General features: G+C 44.8%; 1 pseudogene; it reads right to left on the bottom strand.

Moving 5' to 3' along the window:
* Positions 1-9,703: 9,703 nt before the first annotated feature.
* LOC132505459 (STE20-related kinase adapter protein alpha-like) lies at positions 9,704-10,973 on the bottom strand (annotated as a pseudogene).
* Between the last annotated feature and the right edge of the window lie 7,861 nt (positions 10,974-18,834).

The following is an 18,834-nucleotide window of genomic DNA, read 5'->3' as shown; positions in this document are numbered from 1 at the left end:
GCATCGAGGCTGAGTTATTAAATTTTATATAATAACTCAATGGGAGCCACAATGGTGGACACTTTTGTCAGGAGAGTTGTACTCCCATCTTCAGTCTCTGGGCTGGAGCACAGGCTGTGTGTCCCCTCAATATTCCAAGTTGTTCACACCCCTTCCAATCACAAACCATCTCAAAGACAACCAATCTCAATCTCAGTCCCTGCTGAGGAAGAGGAAAGGAACCATTTCCCTTGTGGAGCAAGATCTGCACAGGGCTGACCCTTTGTTCATCCTCCAGGTTTCAGAGAGGGTCCAGGACCTGCAGGTTTCTAACCTAAATCTGTAACAGCACCAGCAGTATCCCTGGAGGGCTGCCCCTTAGCTACCCACAGGCAGTGGCAGAAAGTCTGAAATGACAGCATCAGCCCCCACCCCCAATTGTGTAAGCTTCAGTCAGCAGGGAGGAAGGCTAAGAGCTGGAACATACCCACCAGGAAGCCTTCTGGGATGGCCCTAGCCATTTTGTTTCTTCGTGGAACAATGTGAACAGCTATATTTAGTGCATGATTTAATTATATATATATATAACTTGGCATGGGGAAGGTCAAATTTCTTTTCTGATTGCTGTGGGGTCAACAAGAAAGGAAGCCATCACCCCTGAAGTGGAGCAGGGTGGGTAGGGGTCAGGGGAATGGAGTGGGTAGGTTGGAGGGGGCCATTGTTCACCTTGTCCTGGGTGAAGTGGGGAGAAGACCTGGCAGAGGCTGATTCTCTAGGAGGCTTAAGCTCATCCACACAGGCCCTTTCCAAGGCCCTTCACAAACTCCTTGCAATGTGTTCCCATGCTTATATATAATTGTGTATTTGTAATGTTGTATTTTTCTTCTTAAAGGGCCACCCTCCAATTGTATAAGCTTAAGCCCCACCCCACCCCTCCCCCAAACCTATATCTTCCCTTAGGATCTGGAGTTGGGTAGGAACAGTTAGGTAGGCTACATACTCAGTCCCATAATACTCTGTTTCTCCTTGGCCCTGCCTGACTCATCTGCCACCATTTCTTCACCCCAAAAAACATATGCCACACCCTTCAGAACCCTTCTCCCTAATTAGCCAACTTCCTCATATTCTCAACATATCTTTTTTTTTTTTTTTTTTTGCGGTACGCGGGCCTCTCACTGTTGTGACCTCTCCCGTTGCGGAGCACAGGCTCCGGACGCGCAGGCTCAGCGGCCATGGCTCACGGGCCCAGCCGCTCCGCGGCATGTGGGATCTTCCCGGACCGGGGCACGAACGCATGTCCCTTGCGTCGGCAGGCGGACTCTTAACCGCTGCGCCACCAGGGAAGCCCTCAACATATCTTTTAAAGGTTTCTCTCATCTCTAGCCTTAACTGAAACCTGGATGACACCTGTTATGGACTGACTGTTTATGTCCCTTTGAAATTCATATGTTGGAGCCCTAACTTCCAATGTGACTGTATTTGGAGACAGGGCCTGTGAGGAGGTGATAAAGGTTAAATGAGGTCATAAGGATGGTGCCCTGATTTGATAGGGCTGTGCCATTAGAAGAGGAAGAGATACCAGAGCTCTCTCCACCATGTGAGGACACAGCAAGAAGGCAACCATCTGCAAGCCAGGAAGAGAGTCCTCACGTTACCACATCGAACTTGGGTGTGCTCTCCTGATGTGCAGCAAAGCAAATCTACTGACATTGGATTGTGGTGATGGAAAGTACAGCCTTTATTTGCAGGGCGCCAAGCAAGTAGAATGGGTAGTTAATGCTCAAAAGACCCAAACTCCTCAATGTTTTTTAGGGAAGTGTTTTTGAAGGCAACATTAGGGTGAAGGGTTGTGGGGTGCATGATCAGCTCACGGACAGTCTTCTTATTGGTTGGTGGTGAGGTAACAGGGTGGTGTTTTGGGAATCTTAATCATTAATCTTCTGGCTCCAAACAGTCTAAGGTCTTTGTGTTTGTGGTCAGCACTTTCTATCCATTGGGGTCCTGATTTCTGTAAAACAACTCAAAGATATGTGTCAGATTGTATTTTTACCCCTTGAGGAGGAACTAGGGGTCCTGTGACTCTATTTTATGGTTGAACTATTGTTTAAGTTATTATTACTTTTCTTGCTTGACTGATTTTCCTTTATTCTCTGTATTCCCTCACTTCTCTAATTAGTAACTGCTTGAATCTGCTCTTTGGAATGCAGTCAAGGCCTAGGATACTAAAGCCTTTTTTTTTTTTTACAAACAAGAAATGGGGGACCCAGAGGGGTCTGCCACTGGGAAGGTTCTGCAGGCTTCTGCTCGGTTTCACTCACCAGAACCTGAATTGGCTAGCGCCTTGATCTTGGACTTCCCAGCCTCCAGCACTGTAAGAAAATAAATCTCTTTGTTTAAGCCACCCAGTCTTTGGTATTTTCTTATGGCAGCCTGAGCAGACTAAAGCAACACCCTAGGACACCCTTTCTCCTAAGGCTCTTTCCAGCAGTTGTTGTTTATTTTCTTTCACCCCATGGCATGTAAGTACTTGGAATTTGATTTTGCCCTACTTTCAAGCTAATAGGTTTACCTGTTACTGTTTCATGGTTGCTGGCAGAAGACATGAAATTCCTGGATCAGAGACAGAGAACTTTATTACTCAAAGCAAAGCAAGTAGCAAAAGCATCATGCTTGCATCAGTTCCTCTTGCCCCCATTCTCAAGTCCCATAGGGGCAGTGTGAAGGAGCCCTGCGGGTGCTCTGCATACAAGTGGGTTTGTGTTGCATTTGAGCAACAGGAGAATGGGGGACCCACCTCTTTTATAGAAGGCAATAAACAAGCTCTTTGTCCTGGAGAGAGAAATTACTTTATTCCTTAAGGTTGCTGTCTGCACACACAACCCTGAGAAATAGTGCAGGCAGAGTGGTCAGGACCTTATATTCTTGGCATGCCACGTAAAAACGTGCAGTGATGCACAGGGCCTGTGGTGTCCAAATTCTTTCAACAATTGGCCCTACACATTCTTGGCTGAACTTGACAGTTCACATGAATATGCCACTCCATTTGCCACACTGTTTAGTCTGATCAAATAGAGGCTGAGACCAAATCTGCTCAATCTGTCTCATACAGAATTTAATTAAGGCTACTATCAATAGAACTTCAAGAAGGAAGATGAGGCTAACCTGAAGTGTTGGCTTCAACCATGCCACCCAGGGTCCCAGATTCAGTCATCTGTAAATCCCAAGGGGATCAGTAGGTCTTATTTCAGACAGCCAGGATATAGTCTAAACCCAGGTTATTATCCACTAAAATTCTCACAAGTGAATTTTAGACTAATCTGCTGATCTTTGGTGTCATTGCCAATAATTATAGGAGGCATTAGATGGGCCCAAAAGTACTCCCCATCCCTGATGGAGAGACATTCCATGGCCCACATACAAACACACACCCCAATAGGTTACGTGTCATTCCAGTTTAAGATTTCTTGTTAAATCTGATTTGCATCACCATGTGGTTAAGCCACATGGGTAGTGTCACCAAATAGTTGCAAGCTTAGTTGCCATGTAGGAAGCAAGGCCACTCAGGTGACAGGAAAATTATGTGCATTTGTACCAGTTGGATTGAAACAAGGTTGTGCTGGATGGCTGGATGGTGTGTTTGTACTACCAGCACAGGGAAGGGGGGAGGTTCCATGTTCAAGAGCTGCCACTGATGGCAAAGGGCACAGCCAAATTGTTTCAGACCAGCCATGCCCACATGGGTTTCCTGTTTCCATAGCATATGGGTAGGATGACAAACCTAGAGGGAAGGGATCAGATTGCCAGCTGAAACTTGGCTCATGTGAATGAGGTGATGGTGTTGCTAGGCTGCACTGCTGGATCTAGGGGACAAAGAGAACACTAATCGTCCCCCCTCCCTGTACCTGCTGGCACCTAAGATGTCTTCTCGCCAGTCCTCCATAGCCACGGAAGCAGTGTATCCCACGCCAGTACCCATATCTTCACCTTTTCCCCAGTATTTCCCTACTCATACCCTGACCTTTTAATTGGAGGGGCCAGGTGTGAGGGGAGCAAAATATACAGAGACCCCTTCTATTGATATATCCCACCTTGGACTGTGTGGGCCACTGTAGGGGGACTTGGCAAGCAGTATATTGAACCAAGTGGTCATTACATTTATGATTCAGGATCACGTTAATCCACCAAGAGAATCTAGGTGGCTAAACCAGAATTAAGTTTGAACCCCCTAGGCCCCCTTTTGCTAATCTGACACCTGGAGGGTATACCACCTTGGTTAGCCTGGGATTGTTGTTAGGGAGGAAAAAGAAGCACCATGCCCAGGAATAGTCAGAATCCCAAATCTTCCTCCACCCTTTTTGTCCTGATCATTAACGAGGAAATGGCTGAGAGGAGATGATCCTTGTCTGGGGATGGCTGCATTCAGTGACCACACTGCCTCACTGAGGTGTGTGGACAAAAGGAGATGAGGGAAGTAGTCAGAAGTTTTTGAGTTTATTTTTGAGGAGGCCATTCCAGTGCTCAATAATACAGGGTGCCAGCAGGTGGTAGGGAGTATGGCACGGCCATTGGATACCTTGACTATTGGCCCCTGGTTGAGTGGCTTTTGCAATGAAGGGTGCATCACTGTCAGGCTGTAGATGACCTGAAAAGCCAAAAACTTGACATGGCTTAGTTACAAGGGCCACAATGGTGGTGGCCAGAGTCTCCTGATCAGACTAGAACAGCAACACTGAAACTTGAAAATGTGCCCCAGAGCAGTGAGGCACCAACGATAGTCCAAAGAAGGGGTCAAAGGTCTGGAGTAGTCAATCATCCAGGAGTAGGTGGGAGCAATGCCCTGTGCAATGTGGCCTCTTTACTATAAGACAAACAGCTCAACTTTTGGGAGGTGTCACAAGTCTGGTAGGTAGTGGTGGCTTCTGCATCAGAAACATACAGTTCTTTACTTTGTGCCCCATCCATGATGGCGGATGTTTTGCTGCGTCTGGTGCAAGGATGGATCCAGGCAGTGATGGTGGTTGTATGGGCAGTACAGGCTGGATCAGCAGCTTGATTTAAGTTGGTCTTATTAGAGAAGGGCCCTTACCACGGGCATCTCCCTGGGAGACCCAGGTTGTCTGATTGGCAGCTGAATTTGTTTCCACAGTTTGCAGCTCCAAAGAAGAATGCCTTTAATTTGCCAGTCTTGCAGACTAGACAGCTAGGCCATTGGCAACAGCACAAAAGTCAGTAAAAATGTCCTAAGTTTCTTCAGGGGAGGTATTGGCCAGGACTATGAGCATTGCCTTGAGTTCTGCCCATTGAGCAGAATGACCATGCCTGCTTCTGATTCTGCATGGCTGATGCTGAGGTTGAACATGGACATTGCTGGTGTGCTTGAAAACCAGGCAGGCACTTAGGGGACCCTCTGTGAACTGAGGGTCCCATTGAGCTAGCAGTTATGCTTCAGGTGATGAAGTGAGGAATAAAGTTTTTCCCAAAGGGATTGCTGCCACCCTTTCATGTAAAACCCAGATGTAATGTTAGAGCTAGGTCAGGTGTGCTCTTGAATACAGTAAGTCCATTACATACGAACCTTCAAGTTGCAAACTTCCAAAGAGGCGAACGTGTGTTCCCATGTCCAATCATGTAAGTTAGTTCACGCATCTGGCGTACATTGTCACATGCGTGCATCCTCTACACAAGTGGTCGTGCTTTGTGTACTTTACTGTACAGTATTGTATAGAGTACGGTGGTATAGTATTTTTATTTCAAGCCCAGGATGTACAGAAGCAAGAGTAAAAGCAGTGGTGATGTAGCTGGTACTGCTAAGAAGTGCCAAGTGATAAAGATGGAAACAAAAGTGAAAATAATTGAGAGAGTGGAGTGAGGCAAAAAGATGGTAGACGTCTCTTATTCTTATAACATGAATCATTCAACCATTGGCACGATTCTAAAGAACAAGGACAACATCATGGGGCATGTGAAGTCTGCTGTGCCAATTATGTCAACAATAATATCGAGGAAGCGTGGAAAAGTGATGGAAGAGGTGGAGAAACTTCTCAGTGTGTGGATACAGGATCAGCATCAGTGTCAAGTCCCACTCAGCTTAATGCTGATTTAAGAGAAAGCTAAAAGCCTTTATGAAGACTTGAAGAAGAAACACAGTGAAGAATCAGAGGGTGCAACTTTTAATGTCAGCCATGGTTGGTTTCATTGCTTCAAGGCTAGAGCCAACCTTCACAACATAAAAGTAAATGGCAAGGCAGCGAGTGCAGATACAGTAGCTGCCTGGGAATTTCCTGAAACACTTCCAGAAATTATTGATGAAGGCACATATTTACCCGAGTAGGTTTTTAATGTGGATGAGACAGGACTGTACTGGAAGGGGATGTCAGACCGAAGTTGCATCAGTAAGGAGGAAAAGTTGATGCCAGGTTATAAAGCAGCAAAGGATAGGCTAACTCTGTTGTTTGGTGGCAATGCTTCTGGTGATGTGAACCTGAAGCCTCTCTTAGTTTATCATTCAGAGAACCCAAGAGCCCTTAAAAACATAGCCAAGGGCTCTCTTCCTGTTGTATGGAAGAGTAACCCCAAAGCCTGTGTTACACAGGCCATTTTCCAGGACTGGTTTTTCCACCACTTCATCACAGAGGTAGAGAAATATTGCTTGGAGAAGGACATCCATTCAACATTCTTTTGCTGCTCAACAGTGCTCCAGGCCATCCCCCATTCATGGACGACTTTCATCCCAACGTCAAAGTAGTGCATCTGCCACCAAATACCATGTCGCTTATCCAACCTATGGACCAGGGAGTTATAGCGACTTTCAAGAAATATTATTTACGTCACACTTTTCGTCAGGCAGTAAAGGTGAGTGACGAATCGGGAACAACTTTGTGACAATTTTGGAAGGACTATAACATCTACAAGGCCATAAAAAACATTGAATTTGCTTGGTGTGAGGTTACAACTGTCACCATGAACGGGGTTTGGAAGAACCTTTGCCCACAGCTTGTTCATGATTTTCATGGATTTGAGAAGTTGGATGAAGAGTCCAAAGAAGTCTTCAGCAACTTAGTGACCCTCAGCGAGAAGCTGCAGCTTGTTCCGCAAGAGGACGACTTCATTGAACTCTTTGCTGCGCAACATGAGGGGCTTACTAATGAAGGCCTGATGGAATTGGAGGCCCAGAGAAAGCATGAGGAGAGACAAGAGGAAGAAGAAGTAACTGAAGAACCGAAGAGATTCACGATGCGGGAAATGGCAAGGGGGTTTTCTTTATTTGAGGAGACACTGTTAGTTTTTGAGGCACAGGACCTGAATGTAGAATGGTACACGAAGTTTGCAGGAGCCATTCAGAATGCAATCCAGTGCTACTGTGTCATCTATGACGAGAAAAAAAAAAAAAAAAGAGCTGCTACCCAGACATCACTGGATCGTTTTTTCAAGAGGGTAGATAGAATTGAATCCAGCAAGGAACCAGAACCTGTGCCATCAACATCAGGCGTGAATGAAATTGCAGCTTGCCCTCCATCTCCTGTTGCTGATGATCCTTCAGCTCTACCATCTCCCACCTCCTCTCCCTCCTCCAGTCAGTGACTCTTCTTGCCTGTTCACTCGATGCCAGCCCCTGTATTCCAGCTGTTGTACTCTACTACTGTACTTTTCAAGGTACTGTACTGTAAGATTAAAAATGTTTTCTTTACTTTTCGTGTTTGTTTTTTATGTATTATTTGTGTGAAAAGTATTATAAACCTATTGCAGTACAGTACTATATAGCCAATTGTGTTAGTTGGGTACTTAGGCTAACTTTGTTGGACTTATGAACACATTGGACTTATGAACGTGCTCTCGGAATGGAACTCATTCATATGTAGGGGACTTACTGTATAGCATTTCCATTTGACTAGCAAGGCTTTTTGTGTTCGTCCCTGGATAGCCACCAAATTCAAGTTTACCCATCCCCAAATGGGAATGTCAGGTTGAAGAGTCACAGGACTTCTATGGGTCAGTAAGTAAGAAATTAGCAGGTTCCAAAAGGAATGTACTTGGTGACTGTGTCCAAAAGGCAATGCTGTTGTGCAGGAAACTGGCCTCCTCTGAGTAATCGTGACCACTGAGTCTATTTCTTCCCGTTTTCCTTTCTCTTCTTGGAAGCCTATAGGGTTTCTCCTGGACCATCTTGGAAGATTCAGGAATCACCTCTGTACATACAGCAATCCCTGAATGAGCGAATCCCCTCTGACACTTATGGGCATTCACAGTACAAACCTGTACAAACATCAATACCAATTATACTTCCAGCAGTGGCAGCTCCAACAACAGTACACTGAATTGACCCAAAGGACCCACCGTAGGGCCAATTTAATTTCCTGTCCCCACTTTAAACTTTGCTCATAGCCCGTCAGCTGAAATTGGGTACTTTTTTTTTCTTCCAGTTTTACTGAGATATAATTGACATTCAGCACTGTATAAGTTTAAGGTGTACAGCACAGTGCTCACATACCTCGTGAAATGATTATCACAGTAAGTTTAGTGAGTATCCATCATTTCATAGAGATACAAACTTAAAGAAATAGAAAATATTTTTTCCTTGTGATAATTCTTAGAATTTATTCTTTCATATATAACATACAGCAGTGTTAATTATATTTATTGTGTTGTACATTACATCCCTAGTACTTATTTATCTTATGGCTGGAAGTTTGTACCTTTTGACTACCTTCATCCAATTCCCCTTTTATACCACCCTGTCCCATAACCACAAATCTGATCTCTATTTCTATGGATTTGTTTGTTTGTTTTTGAAGTATAAGTGACCTACAACACTATGTGAGTTCCTGTTACACGACATAGTGATTTGATATTTCTATAACATTTCAAAATGATCACCAATATAAAGTCTAGTTACAATAAAGTCTAGTTACAATATGTCACCTTACAGACATAAAAACCTTACAGAGGGTTCTTTTTTTTTCCTTTTGATTCTCTGGAAGTTTTAATTTGTTCTGTCAATGAAACTCACACGGCATAAGGACTTAGGCCCTCAGGCTAGGCAAGACATCATGGCCCTTGGAAGAAGCACCAAGGCTGCCTGCAGGAGACGGTAAGATGGACTCTTGGTGGGAAAGGAATGAGCTACACAGATGAACCAAGGGAAGGTTTTAGGGGTCAGGCCGCAAGTGAAAAGGGGGATGAGAATGGACTGCCATAGCCTTAACCTAGTGCTTAAAAAGAAAAAATACCCTTCCCTTCGGTTATTAGGGAGAGGTATGAGTGGAGGGGTTTCTTATTGCTTGCCCCTCCATGGACCTATAGGATCTGAGAGCAGGGGAGAAGAATGCAAGCAGGCTGGTAGGAGAACCAGAGTGAGAAGTCACACAGTTCCCTGGGTGGAGGAGTCAAACCCTGGGCTTGGACTTCAGCCCCAAGGGCCAGAACAGCATCTCTTTCTTCTGAAGAGGTCAAGTTGCCTGAGCTCACAGGACTAGGAATGTCAGATTTCCAGCCCCTCCCGATCCATGGTTGTTGGGATTCCCTTGTGTCTCAAAAGCCTTGGAGCAGTAAAGAAAAGTTTCTTTCCAGGAATTTCTTTCCCAGTCAGTTAGCAGCCAACTTTTCTGGCAGAAATGTCCTTTCTGCCCAATCTGCCCCCAGGAGGGTGGGAATGTGGCTAGCCCTCAGGAAGTGTCCCAGAGGCTCATATGGCCCAGGATGGAGAATGTGCACCTTCTTCAGAGGCTCAGAACTCCCACTTGTCCACCTCCAGCTCTTCCAGTTTGTTACCAGGCCAAAGATTCCACTGTGATCCTGAGACTGTCTGCCTTCAAAATTGGTGATGGGGGTGACAGGACAAAGCAACTCAGGCAAAGCCTCTGAGGCACGTCGCTTGATCAGCTTGAAGAAAGAATGGTTCAGGAGGGTGCAGGCACTTGGTCTTACATCTGGGTTGTGCTGAAGGCACTGCTCCACAAAGTGGTGGAAGTGGGGTGAGAAGATGAGGTGATAGGGGTGGGACAGTGAGTTGCCATTGGAGGTCCTGGGGGTGCTGGTGGTCAGGCTATCACTCAGGCCAGAGTTGGCCACTGAGCGCGAGATGCTCATGGTAAGCTCCTGGGCAGGGATGGTGCTGGTGTCCAGCAGGCAGGGCACAATGCCGTTCAGCTTCTCCAGTAACATCTGGGGGGCAGGCATATCCTTTAAAGGGGACATGGCTATTGGCCAGTTCACAGGCTGTGATTCCCACACTGTAGATGTCAAACTTGGTATCATAACCCTGAAGATTCTGCTGGAGGACCTCTGGGCTGAGCCAGGGCAGAACCTTGATACTGTACTTGGTAAAGTCGTGGACCACACGCTGCTGCTGCCCATGGCTGATCATGCTGAGGTTGCTGCTTAAACCGGACAGGTAGACCTTCCCATCTGTGGAGATCAGAACGTAGGTGCCTGGCTTTGACACTCCTGTGCATATATCCCATGTGGTGGATGTAGTCCAGGGCCTTGAGCACCTCCTGCAGGAGGTAAGCAATTACCAGCTCATTCATGCTGTCCATGAAGTGTGTACAGATGAGGTCCTTTGCAGAGACATATGCCATGAATGATGTGATAACACACAGCTCATTGTCTGTAACAAAGGTGGCTTGATATGGCAGGATATTGGGATGGCTGAAGATCTTAGAGACATGGAGCTCCCCTTGCAAGTATGTCACCAGCTCATTGGAACAAGCTTCTAGGTTAATCCTTCGTACAGTCACATACTTTCCCATTGGTTTGTACCTTGCTAGATTCACTGTCATCAGGTCCTCGAATCCTTTGCCTGTAACGGTGAGTAGCTCATAACACCCTCCCTCTGGCAGAAAGCTACTCATGATCTCCTGTTTAGTGAAGGACGCTATCGACTCTGAGCTTGCCTCGTTGGTCTCCAAATGGTTCCAAATCTCTTAAGCCCTCAACAATGAACTTTTCCGAGACCAAATGGCTAATTCACTCTATTTACTTACAAGAAAAGACATGAGTTCCTAACATGTAGACCTACTTTAATTTCAAAAATTTAAACCCAGCTCCACCTCCTTGGTTTAAGGCTGTACCAACACCAGGCCAATTGCTGGGAGGCCAGAGTTATTGACAATATTCCCCATACTGTACATTTCATACCACTGATTCATTTATTTTGCAACTGGAAGTTTGTACCTCTTAATCTCCCTCACCTATTTCTTTCCTGCCTCCACCCCTCTCCCTTCTGGCAACCAACTCTTTGTTCTCTGTATCTATAACTCTGTTTCTGGATTCCACATATAAGTGAATTCATACAGTCTTTCTCTGTCTCACAATTTCACTTACCATAATACCCTCTAGGTCCATACATATTGTTGCAAATGGCAAGATTTCATTCTATTTTATGGCTGAGTAATATTCCATTTATTATATATACCACATCTTCTTTATCCACTCATCTAAGTGGACACTTAGGTTGCTTCTATATCTTGGCTATTGTAAATAATGCTGCAATGAACATAGGGGGACATATATCTTTTTGAACTAGTGTTTTTATTTCTTTGAGATAAATATCCAGGAATGGAATTGCTGGTTTATATGGTAGTTCTATTTTTAATTTTTTGAAAAAAAAAACTCTCCATACTGTTTCCATAGTGGCTGCACCACCACCAATGGCATACAAGTGTTCCCTTTTCTCTGCATCCTCGCCAACATTTGTTAATTTATTGTCTTTTTGATAATAACCATTCTGATGAGTGTGAGGTGATATCTCATTGTGGTTTTTTTTTTCATAAATTTATTTATTTTATATTTTATTTTTGGCTGCATTGTGTCTTCATTGCTGTGCTCGGGCTTTCTCTAGTTCCGGCGAGTGGGGGCTACTCTTTGTTGAGTGCACGGGCTTCTCACTGCAGTGGCTTCTCCTGTTGTGGAGCATGGGCTCTAGGCACGTGAGCTTCAGTAGTTGCAGCACGCAGGCTCAGTAGTTGTGGCTCACAGGCTCCAGAGCACAGGTTAAGTAGTTGTGGCGCATGAGCTTAGTTGCTCTGCGGCATGTTGGATCTTCCTGGTCCAGGGCTCGAACCTGCGTCCTCTGCATTGGCAGGCAGATTCTTAAACACTGCTCCGTCAGGGAAATCCCTACCATACTGTTTTGATGACTGTAGCTTTTCTTTCTCAAGATTGTTTTGGCTATCTGGGGTCTTTTGTGTTTCCATACAAATTTTAGAATTATTTTTTCTAGTTCTATGAGAAATGTCATTGGTATTTTGTCAGGAATTGCATTGAATCTGTAGATTGCATTGGGTAATATGGTCATTTTAACAATATTAATTCTTCCAATCCATGGACATGGTGTATCTTTCCATCTGTCTGTGTAGTCTTCAATTTCTTTCATCAGTGATTTATAGTTTTCTGAGTACAGGTCTTTTACCTCCTTAGTTAGAAGTATTCCTAGGTATTTTATTCTTTTTGGTGTAATTGTAAATGGGCTTGTTTTATTAATTTCTCTCTTGCTGACAGTTCGTTTTTAGTGTATAGAAACGCAACAGATTTCTGAAATTGGGTGATATTTTTACCTTATGGGAAAACAGACCAAGGGGTTTAATGTGTGTGGATCAGGAGCTACTGTAACAGCTTCAGGAGATCATGGCATTCTAGAAGGGAGAGCAGGAAGTGCTGGGTGGCAGGAGAGGCTAGTTCATGGCAGGGGGCAGGCAGCTGGAAGACTTTCATTTTCTCTTGGCCTCTGGCTTCAGGGTTGGAGTGCCACTGCCTCCTCCCTCATGAACCTCCAGCATCAGTCCAGGGAGAACCTGAGCCCAGGACCATTTCTCCCCCAGTCCACACTGCATCCCTGGGTGCCTTCAGCCACCCCTGCCTGCACCCATCCACAGGACTGGGTAAGATGCTGACATGGACATTGGGTCCTACAAGAGCTGTAAGGGTTTGAGATCCTCAGCTCCATGAAGTTCCCAGCATACTCTGCTATTTCATCAAAGCAGCTGAGGGTGGAGTGTGGATGGGAGAGAGGGATAGGGAGCACAGGGTCAAAGAGTGGGTCTGTGCCAGTAAGCAAGGATTTGTGTTTGTTCACTTTGGGTTTGAATGCCATTTGTGGGGCTCAATCAAATAAACTTGTAATGTTTTTGGCTTATCTAAAGCTCTATTCCAAACATCCTGGCTGATGCCATTTATTTCAGCTTTGGGGACCCTTTGATTCAGCAGCCTCATCCACATTGACTTTTGGGTGGGGCTGTGCAGCTTGCTGCCCCATTGTCATAACATCCTTCCTCCTCCTGCATGGGGGAGAGTGAGCAGGAACCAAAGCACCATTCAGGTGGCTTGTTTCAATCCTGCCTCTCACTGCTTAGCCTCGTTGACAGGTAGGACAATGTGAGACGCTCACTCTAGCCACCCTTACCCTGCCACCCACTGTTTGGGTGAGAGGATTCACTAACATGTGCCAGGGAGTCTTTTCATATCCCCTGATCTGGTCCACAGGGTCCTTTGTCCTTCCTATTCCAGAAAGCCATATCTCTGTCAGCACCCTATCCTCATTGCCAAAACTGTCAGGGTCTGGCATTTGAATTTACCCTGCTGATAAGCGAATAATTAGCCTCTTACTGTTTCATAGATGCTGGCCAAGATGAGACTCTAGTGACAGAGACAAAGGACTTTATTACACACGGCACATTAAGCAGCATAAGCATAATGTTTACATTGGCTCCCTTGCCCCCCCAAGTCCCACAGGGGCAGCATGGAGGGCCCCAGTAAATGCCATGCATACAATGAGTTTGTGTTGCATCTGAGGAACACTGAGCTTGGGGAACCCACCTGTTTTATAGCAGGAAATAAGCAAGCCTGCTTTTTGTCCTAGAGGGAGGTATTACTTCATCCCTCAAGGTTGCTCACTACAAACACAAGCCTGAGAAATGGCAAAGAGCAGTTAGGACCCTGTATCCTTGGGATACCCAGGAAGACTGGGCAGGGACGCCAGGGCTCATGGCCGGTTGCCTCTCCTAGTAGTTCCTACTCCATGTCCATTTCCAGGCCACGCTTGTCTCTTTTTTAAAAGCTCCGTTTCTCAGTCCTGATCAGCAGTTTCTGCTGCCCTTCTCTAGTCTGCCCAGACTGGATCATGGCAGCAGAAACAAAGAAAAGAGAAACTCAAGCTCTTTTTTTTTTCCCCACACTGTGGCACGTGGGATCTTAGTTCCCCTACCAGGGATCATATCCACATCCCCTGCATTGGAGGCATGGAGTCTTAACCACTGGACCTCCAGGGAAGTCCCCCCAAGCTCTTTTAAGATCACAGATGCAAAAGACTTATATAGATCTTAGCAGATCAAATACAGCAGTATACTTAAAGAATAATATATCATAACCAAGCTTTTCTAACATATAAGGATGGCTCAGCATTAAAGTTTATCAATATGTATTAACAGATGCAAGGATAAATTTCATTCATTCATTTAGCAGATACATATGGGCCCAGGGTTGACAAAAATGACAAAATTCCAGCCCTCAATGAACTTACATTCAAGTGAGAGACACAGACAGAAAACAAAGAAACAAATACATAATATGACATCTAGTAGTGACTGGTAAAACTGAGAAAATAAAACTCCAGTGAAGTGATAGATATCAGCAGTTTCACATGGTTTCACCTAATATATATGTGGGAATTTAATATTTGACAAAAGTAGAAATTCTTATCTGGAGGAACAGATAAATGATACTGGGGCAATTAGCTAAACTTTCAGAAAAAATAAACGTAGGTATTTATATTTCACCTTTTATAAAACTACATTTCAGATAAATTAATGACCTAAACCAGAGAAACACACAAGACCATAATAGCATTAGAAAAAATACTGGAGAATATGCTTATCACCTTAAGGTACAGGAGGCCTTCTGAAATGAAAGCTAGAGCATTGGAGACAGACTGACACATTTCTTTCTGTATCATGTGGAAGGAGAGCAGAAGTGGTGTGTGCAACTGGCAGGAAGTGTCATTAAAGGGCTGGGGGCCTCTGCTCGCCCTCTTCCCTGTCTTCCTTCTTGCTGGGTGGAATGCATAAATGGTGCCTGGAGCTGGAATAACTGTCTTGAATCAACTTGGGAATGAAGACCTTGCAAGGTGGACCAACAGGATAATGAAGTCTGAATCTCTGACAGGATGGAGGCCAATCCAGCCCTGAACCAACTATCACTGAACTCTTATGTGAGCAAGAAATAAAGCCCTTTCTTGTTTGGGTTGTTGTTATGTTGTGCACTATCACTTTGCACCTGAATCTAATCCTAACTGATACACCTTCTCAGCCCTAGGTGAAAGATCATGATTGTTTGTGTAAGCCACTGGTTCTCAACTCTGGTTAACTTTTACAGTCATCCAGGGAGCTTTTAAAGAACACCAGTATCTCACCCTAGACCAATTACATCAACACCTCTGGTGGTAGGGTCCAGACATGGGTATTCTTAAAAACCTCCCCTATGAGTCTAATATGCAGTCAGACTATGAAGAATTAGTTTAAGCCATTAAGGACAAACTTCTTCCCCTCCTTCCCAGTCTCCCTTGTAGTAGGAGAGGTCATGGACCTAGTTCTGGCCTGTGCTACCTAAGTGGAAATCCGCTGAGATTTTTTCTGGGATACTGTTTACATTTCTGATAAAAAGGAGCATATGTGGCTGTGACTGTTCTTTCTCCCCCTTTCTAGCTTTTTTTTTTTTTTTTTTTTTTTTTGCGGTACGCGGGCCTCTCACTGTTGTGGCCTCTCCCGTTGCGGAGCACAGGCTCCGGACGCGCAGGCTCAGTGGCCATGGCTCACGGGCCCAGCCGCTCCGCGGCATGTGGGATCTTCCCGGACCGGGGCACGAACCCATGTCCCTTGCATCGGCAGGTGGACTCTCAACCACTGCACCACCAGGGAAGCCCCCCTTTCTAGCTTTGAATCCAGAAGTGTTGTCCAGAGCCACAGCAACCATATATGGTGAGTATGAGGCACCAAGGATGAGGATACTAGACAATACACTAAGGCTGGCAGAGTGAAAATTTCGAGAGCCTGGATCTCAGGGTGCATCACCACACAACTAAACCAATCCCAGTAACTCCTTACCTTCAGAAAAGAAGTGAAAAAACCCAACAACCCTTATTTGTTTAATGAGTTTTCTGTTTATTGCAGCAGATCACATTCATAACAGAAACATGTACAGGTGTTTTGGATGCACTTTTGTAACATTTATCATGTGTACAAAAAAAATTGTACACGAATGTACACAGCAACATCGCTGGTAATAGCCCAGACTAGAAATCACCTAAGAATCCATTGACGTGAGAAAACCTCAATAAATTTAGTAAATTCACATTATATAATACTATGTAGCAAAGTAAAACAATAAGTCTGCTCATTTTCTAAAACATGGTATCTTAGATCTCTAAGACATGGTGCTGAGGGAAAAACGTAAATTATAAGACAGTAAGTATATAGAGTATGAAACCATTTATTCTGAAGCACACACCCATACACTAAAAACAATACTATGTATTACTCCGTGCGTGTAAGGGGGTGTGCTTGCATATGGAAAACGTTTCGGGGGAGACAGCTAGCTGCCTATAGGGACAGGGCAAAAGGATTGGGGCTGTGGCTGGGGTGGTAAGAAACTTTGGCCTTATTTATAATTTATAAATTTTTAAAAAAGGAATGTAATCATTTATCTACTGTCCAATTAAAAATACTCAAGCAAAATTTTATATTAAAATTAACAAGAGGGGCTTCCCTGGTGGCTCAGTGGTTGAGAATCTGCCTGCTAATGCAGGGGACACGGGTTCGAGCCCTGGTCTGGGAGGATCCCACATGCCACGGAGCAACTAGGCCCGTGAGCCACAACTACTGAGCCTGTGCGTCTGGAGCCTGTGCTCTGCAACAAGAGAGGCCGCGATAGTGAGAGGCCTGCGCACCGCGATGAAGAGCGGCCCCCGCTTGCCACAACTAGAGAAAGCCCTCGCACAGAAACGAAGACCCAACACAGCAAAAATAAATAAATAAACTCCTACCCCCAACATCTTCTTAAAAAAAAAAAAAAAAAGGTAATAGTCTAAAATTAACAAGAAAAAAGAAGTTCTACTTTTTGGGGGCTCTTCCCACTGAAATCACCTTTCTCATTCTCTGCCATCTCTGACCTCTTGGTCTCTCCTGTTCATCAAGAGCAGGCCCCAGCTCCCGGATCCTAGCCTTTCTCCTGCCTCTGCCATGACACTATCCTAGGTGACTCCCATGGGGACACAGATGACCCAATGTAGGTCTGAGTCCTCTCTGCAGAGGTCTCCTTGAGCTCTCTTTGGGATCCACTCTCATAGTCCCATCTGGGACTCCTCTATCACTGGCATCTGCTCCATTTCCAAAACGGCTGGTGAAGACACCCTCCTTTCCTTCCATCTTACTTGCTCAGTGACTCCCACGAGCACTATTCTGACTATTTTGGGATCTTTGATCCTTTTCTCACCTTTCTATCCATTAGATCACTGTCTTCACTTCCCTCCCGATCCCATTTTGCCAACACCCTCAACTCTCTTGTACCTCTCTCTGGCAAAATACATCTTTAGATGAACCCAAGTGTTGGCTTTCTCCATGAAATCACACATAATCATATCATGGTAAATTCATGGTCACCATTCCAACGGTGTCCTTAGTATTGCTCATTAATCCCTCTCCATTTCTCTCAGCTCTAGAACTTGAACGAGTCTTACTCACTACTCCTTACTGTACCTCATCTCCTCAAACATGCCTGCTCTCCTCACTGGGTCCCAGTGCACCATGGCCATTCTCACCTTCACAGAATAGTAGCTGCCTTCTCCAGTTCTTTTTTGCCAGCTGGTGCATCCAGTCCAACTGCTTCTGGTGTTGGTCATTAACTGCTCATAGCTACCCCCTTCTCTGGGAGGGTTGTCCATCGTCAATGGAGCCTCCAAGAGCCAGAGATGCCTGGAAGATTAGCCCATGCAGGGCTGAAGCAGAGTTACTAAGCCTTGCCTCAAATTGGGACAACCCTGAGACATCATTCCTGCTCCAGGGCTCCCCAGAACAAGCTGAGGTAGACTCCAGCTGAGGCTACATCTTGCTGAGCTCCATCCCCTGCCCTCTTCTTAGGAAAGGATTCTAAATGCACAAACCAAAACAAATAGGATTACAAATAAAACTCATTACACTGATAATAATAATGCAACCTTGTAATACAGTGCTATTTGTGCTGCTTTATTAGTGCATTAAATAACAAAATCTAGCATTAGGTCAAATAATGTCAAAGTAGAGATCAGAGTAAAGGATATTTCAGGATATCTGCCACAACTGAAATGCGGTATGAATTATAATTTCTATTAGTGACAAAGTCAAGGGTACTAAAGGTAGCACTACAATTTCACTCTACATTCATAATGATAGGAAATACTAAATTTCAGTTAGAGTTTAGTGAGAATAAAGATGTGATTTTTTTTGATTTTCCCCTTCCAAGTTCATGGTACTGGTTTCTATTCATGGACACCTGGAGCTCTGGTTAGGACCCCATTCTGGACAATTTATAGGCCTAGGAAACTGACATTCAATTCATCCAGCCTCATACTGAACACTCGTATATGCTTCATAACAGTTAGAAGGGACAAGATGGTTTAACCTCCCTCACCTGCCCAAGAGTCTGGTTAAGGAACTTTTCAAGGGTCCTGACTGAACTTCCCTATTCTCAGTTAGTATCAGCGAGAAATGCCTTAATAGGGACTCGAAGTCCAGGAGAACTCACCAAACTCACCAGAAGAACACAATGGCCTTAGACAGTGATGGTCACATTTCCTTGGCCTGAATCAACTGGCATCCTTCATCAATTCCT

The sequence above is a fragment of the Lagenorhynchus albirostris genome, chromosome 15 (assembly GCF_949774975.1).
Source record: "Lagenorhynchus albirostris chromosome 15, mLagAlb1.1, whole genome shotgun sequence".
Classification (NCBI taxonomy): Eukaryota; Metazoa; Chordata; class Mammalia; order Artiodactyla; family Delphinidae; genus Lagenorhynchus; species Lagenorhynchus albirostris.
The sequence above is the reverse complement of the archived record's forward strand: the minus strand, read 5'-3'. Positions and strand labels throughout refer to the sequence as shown.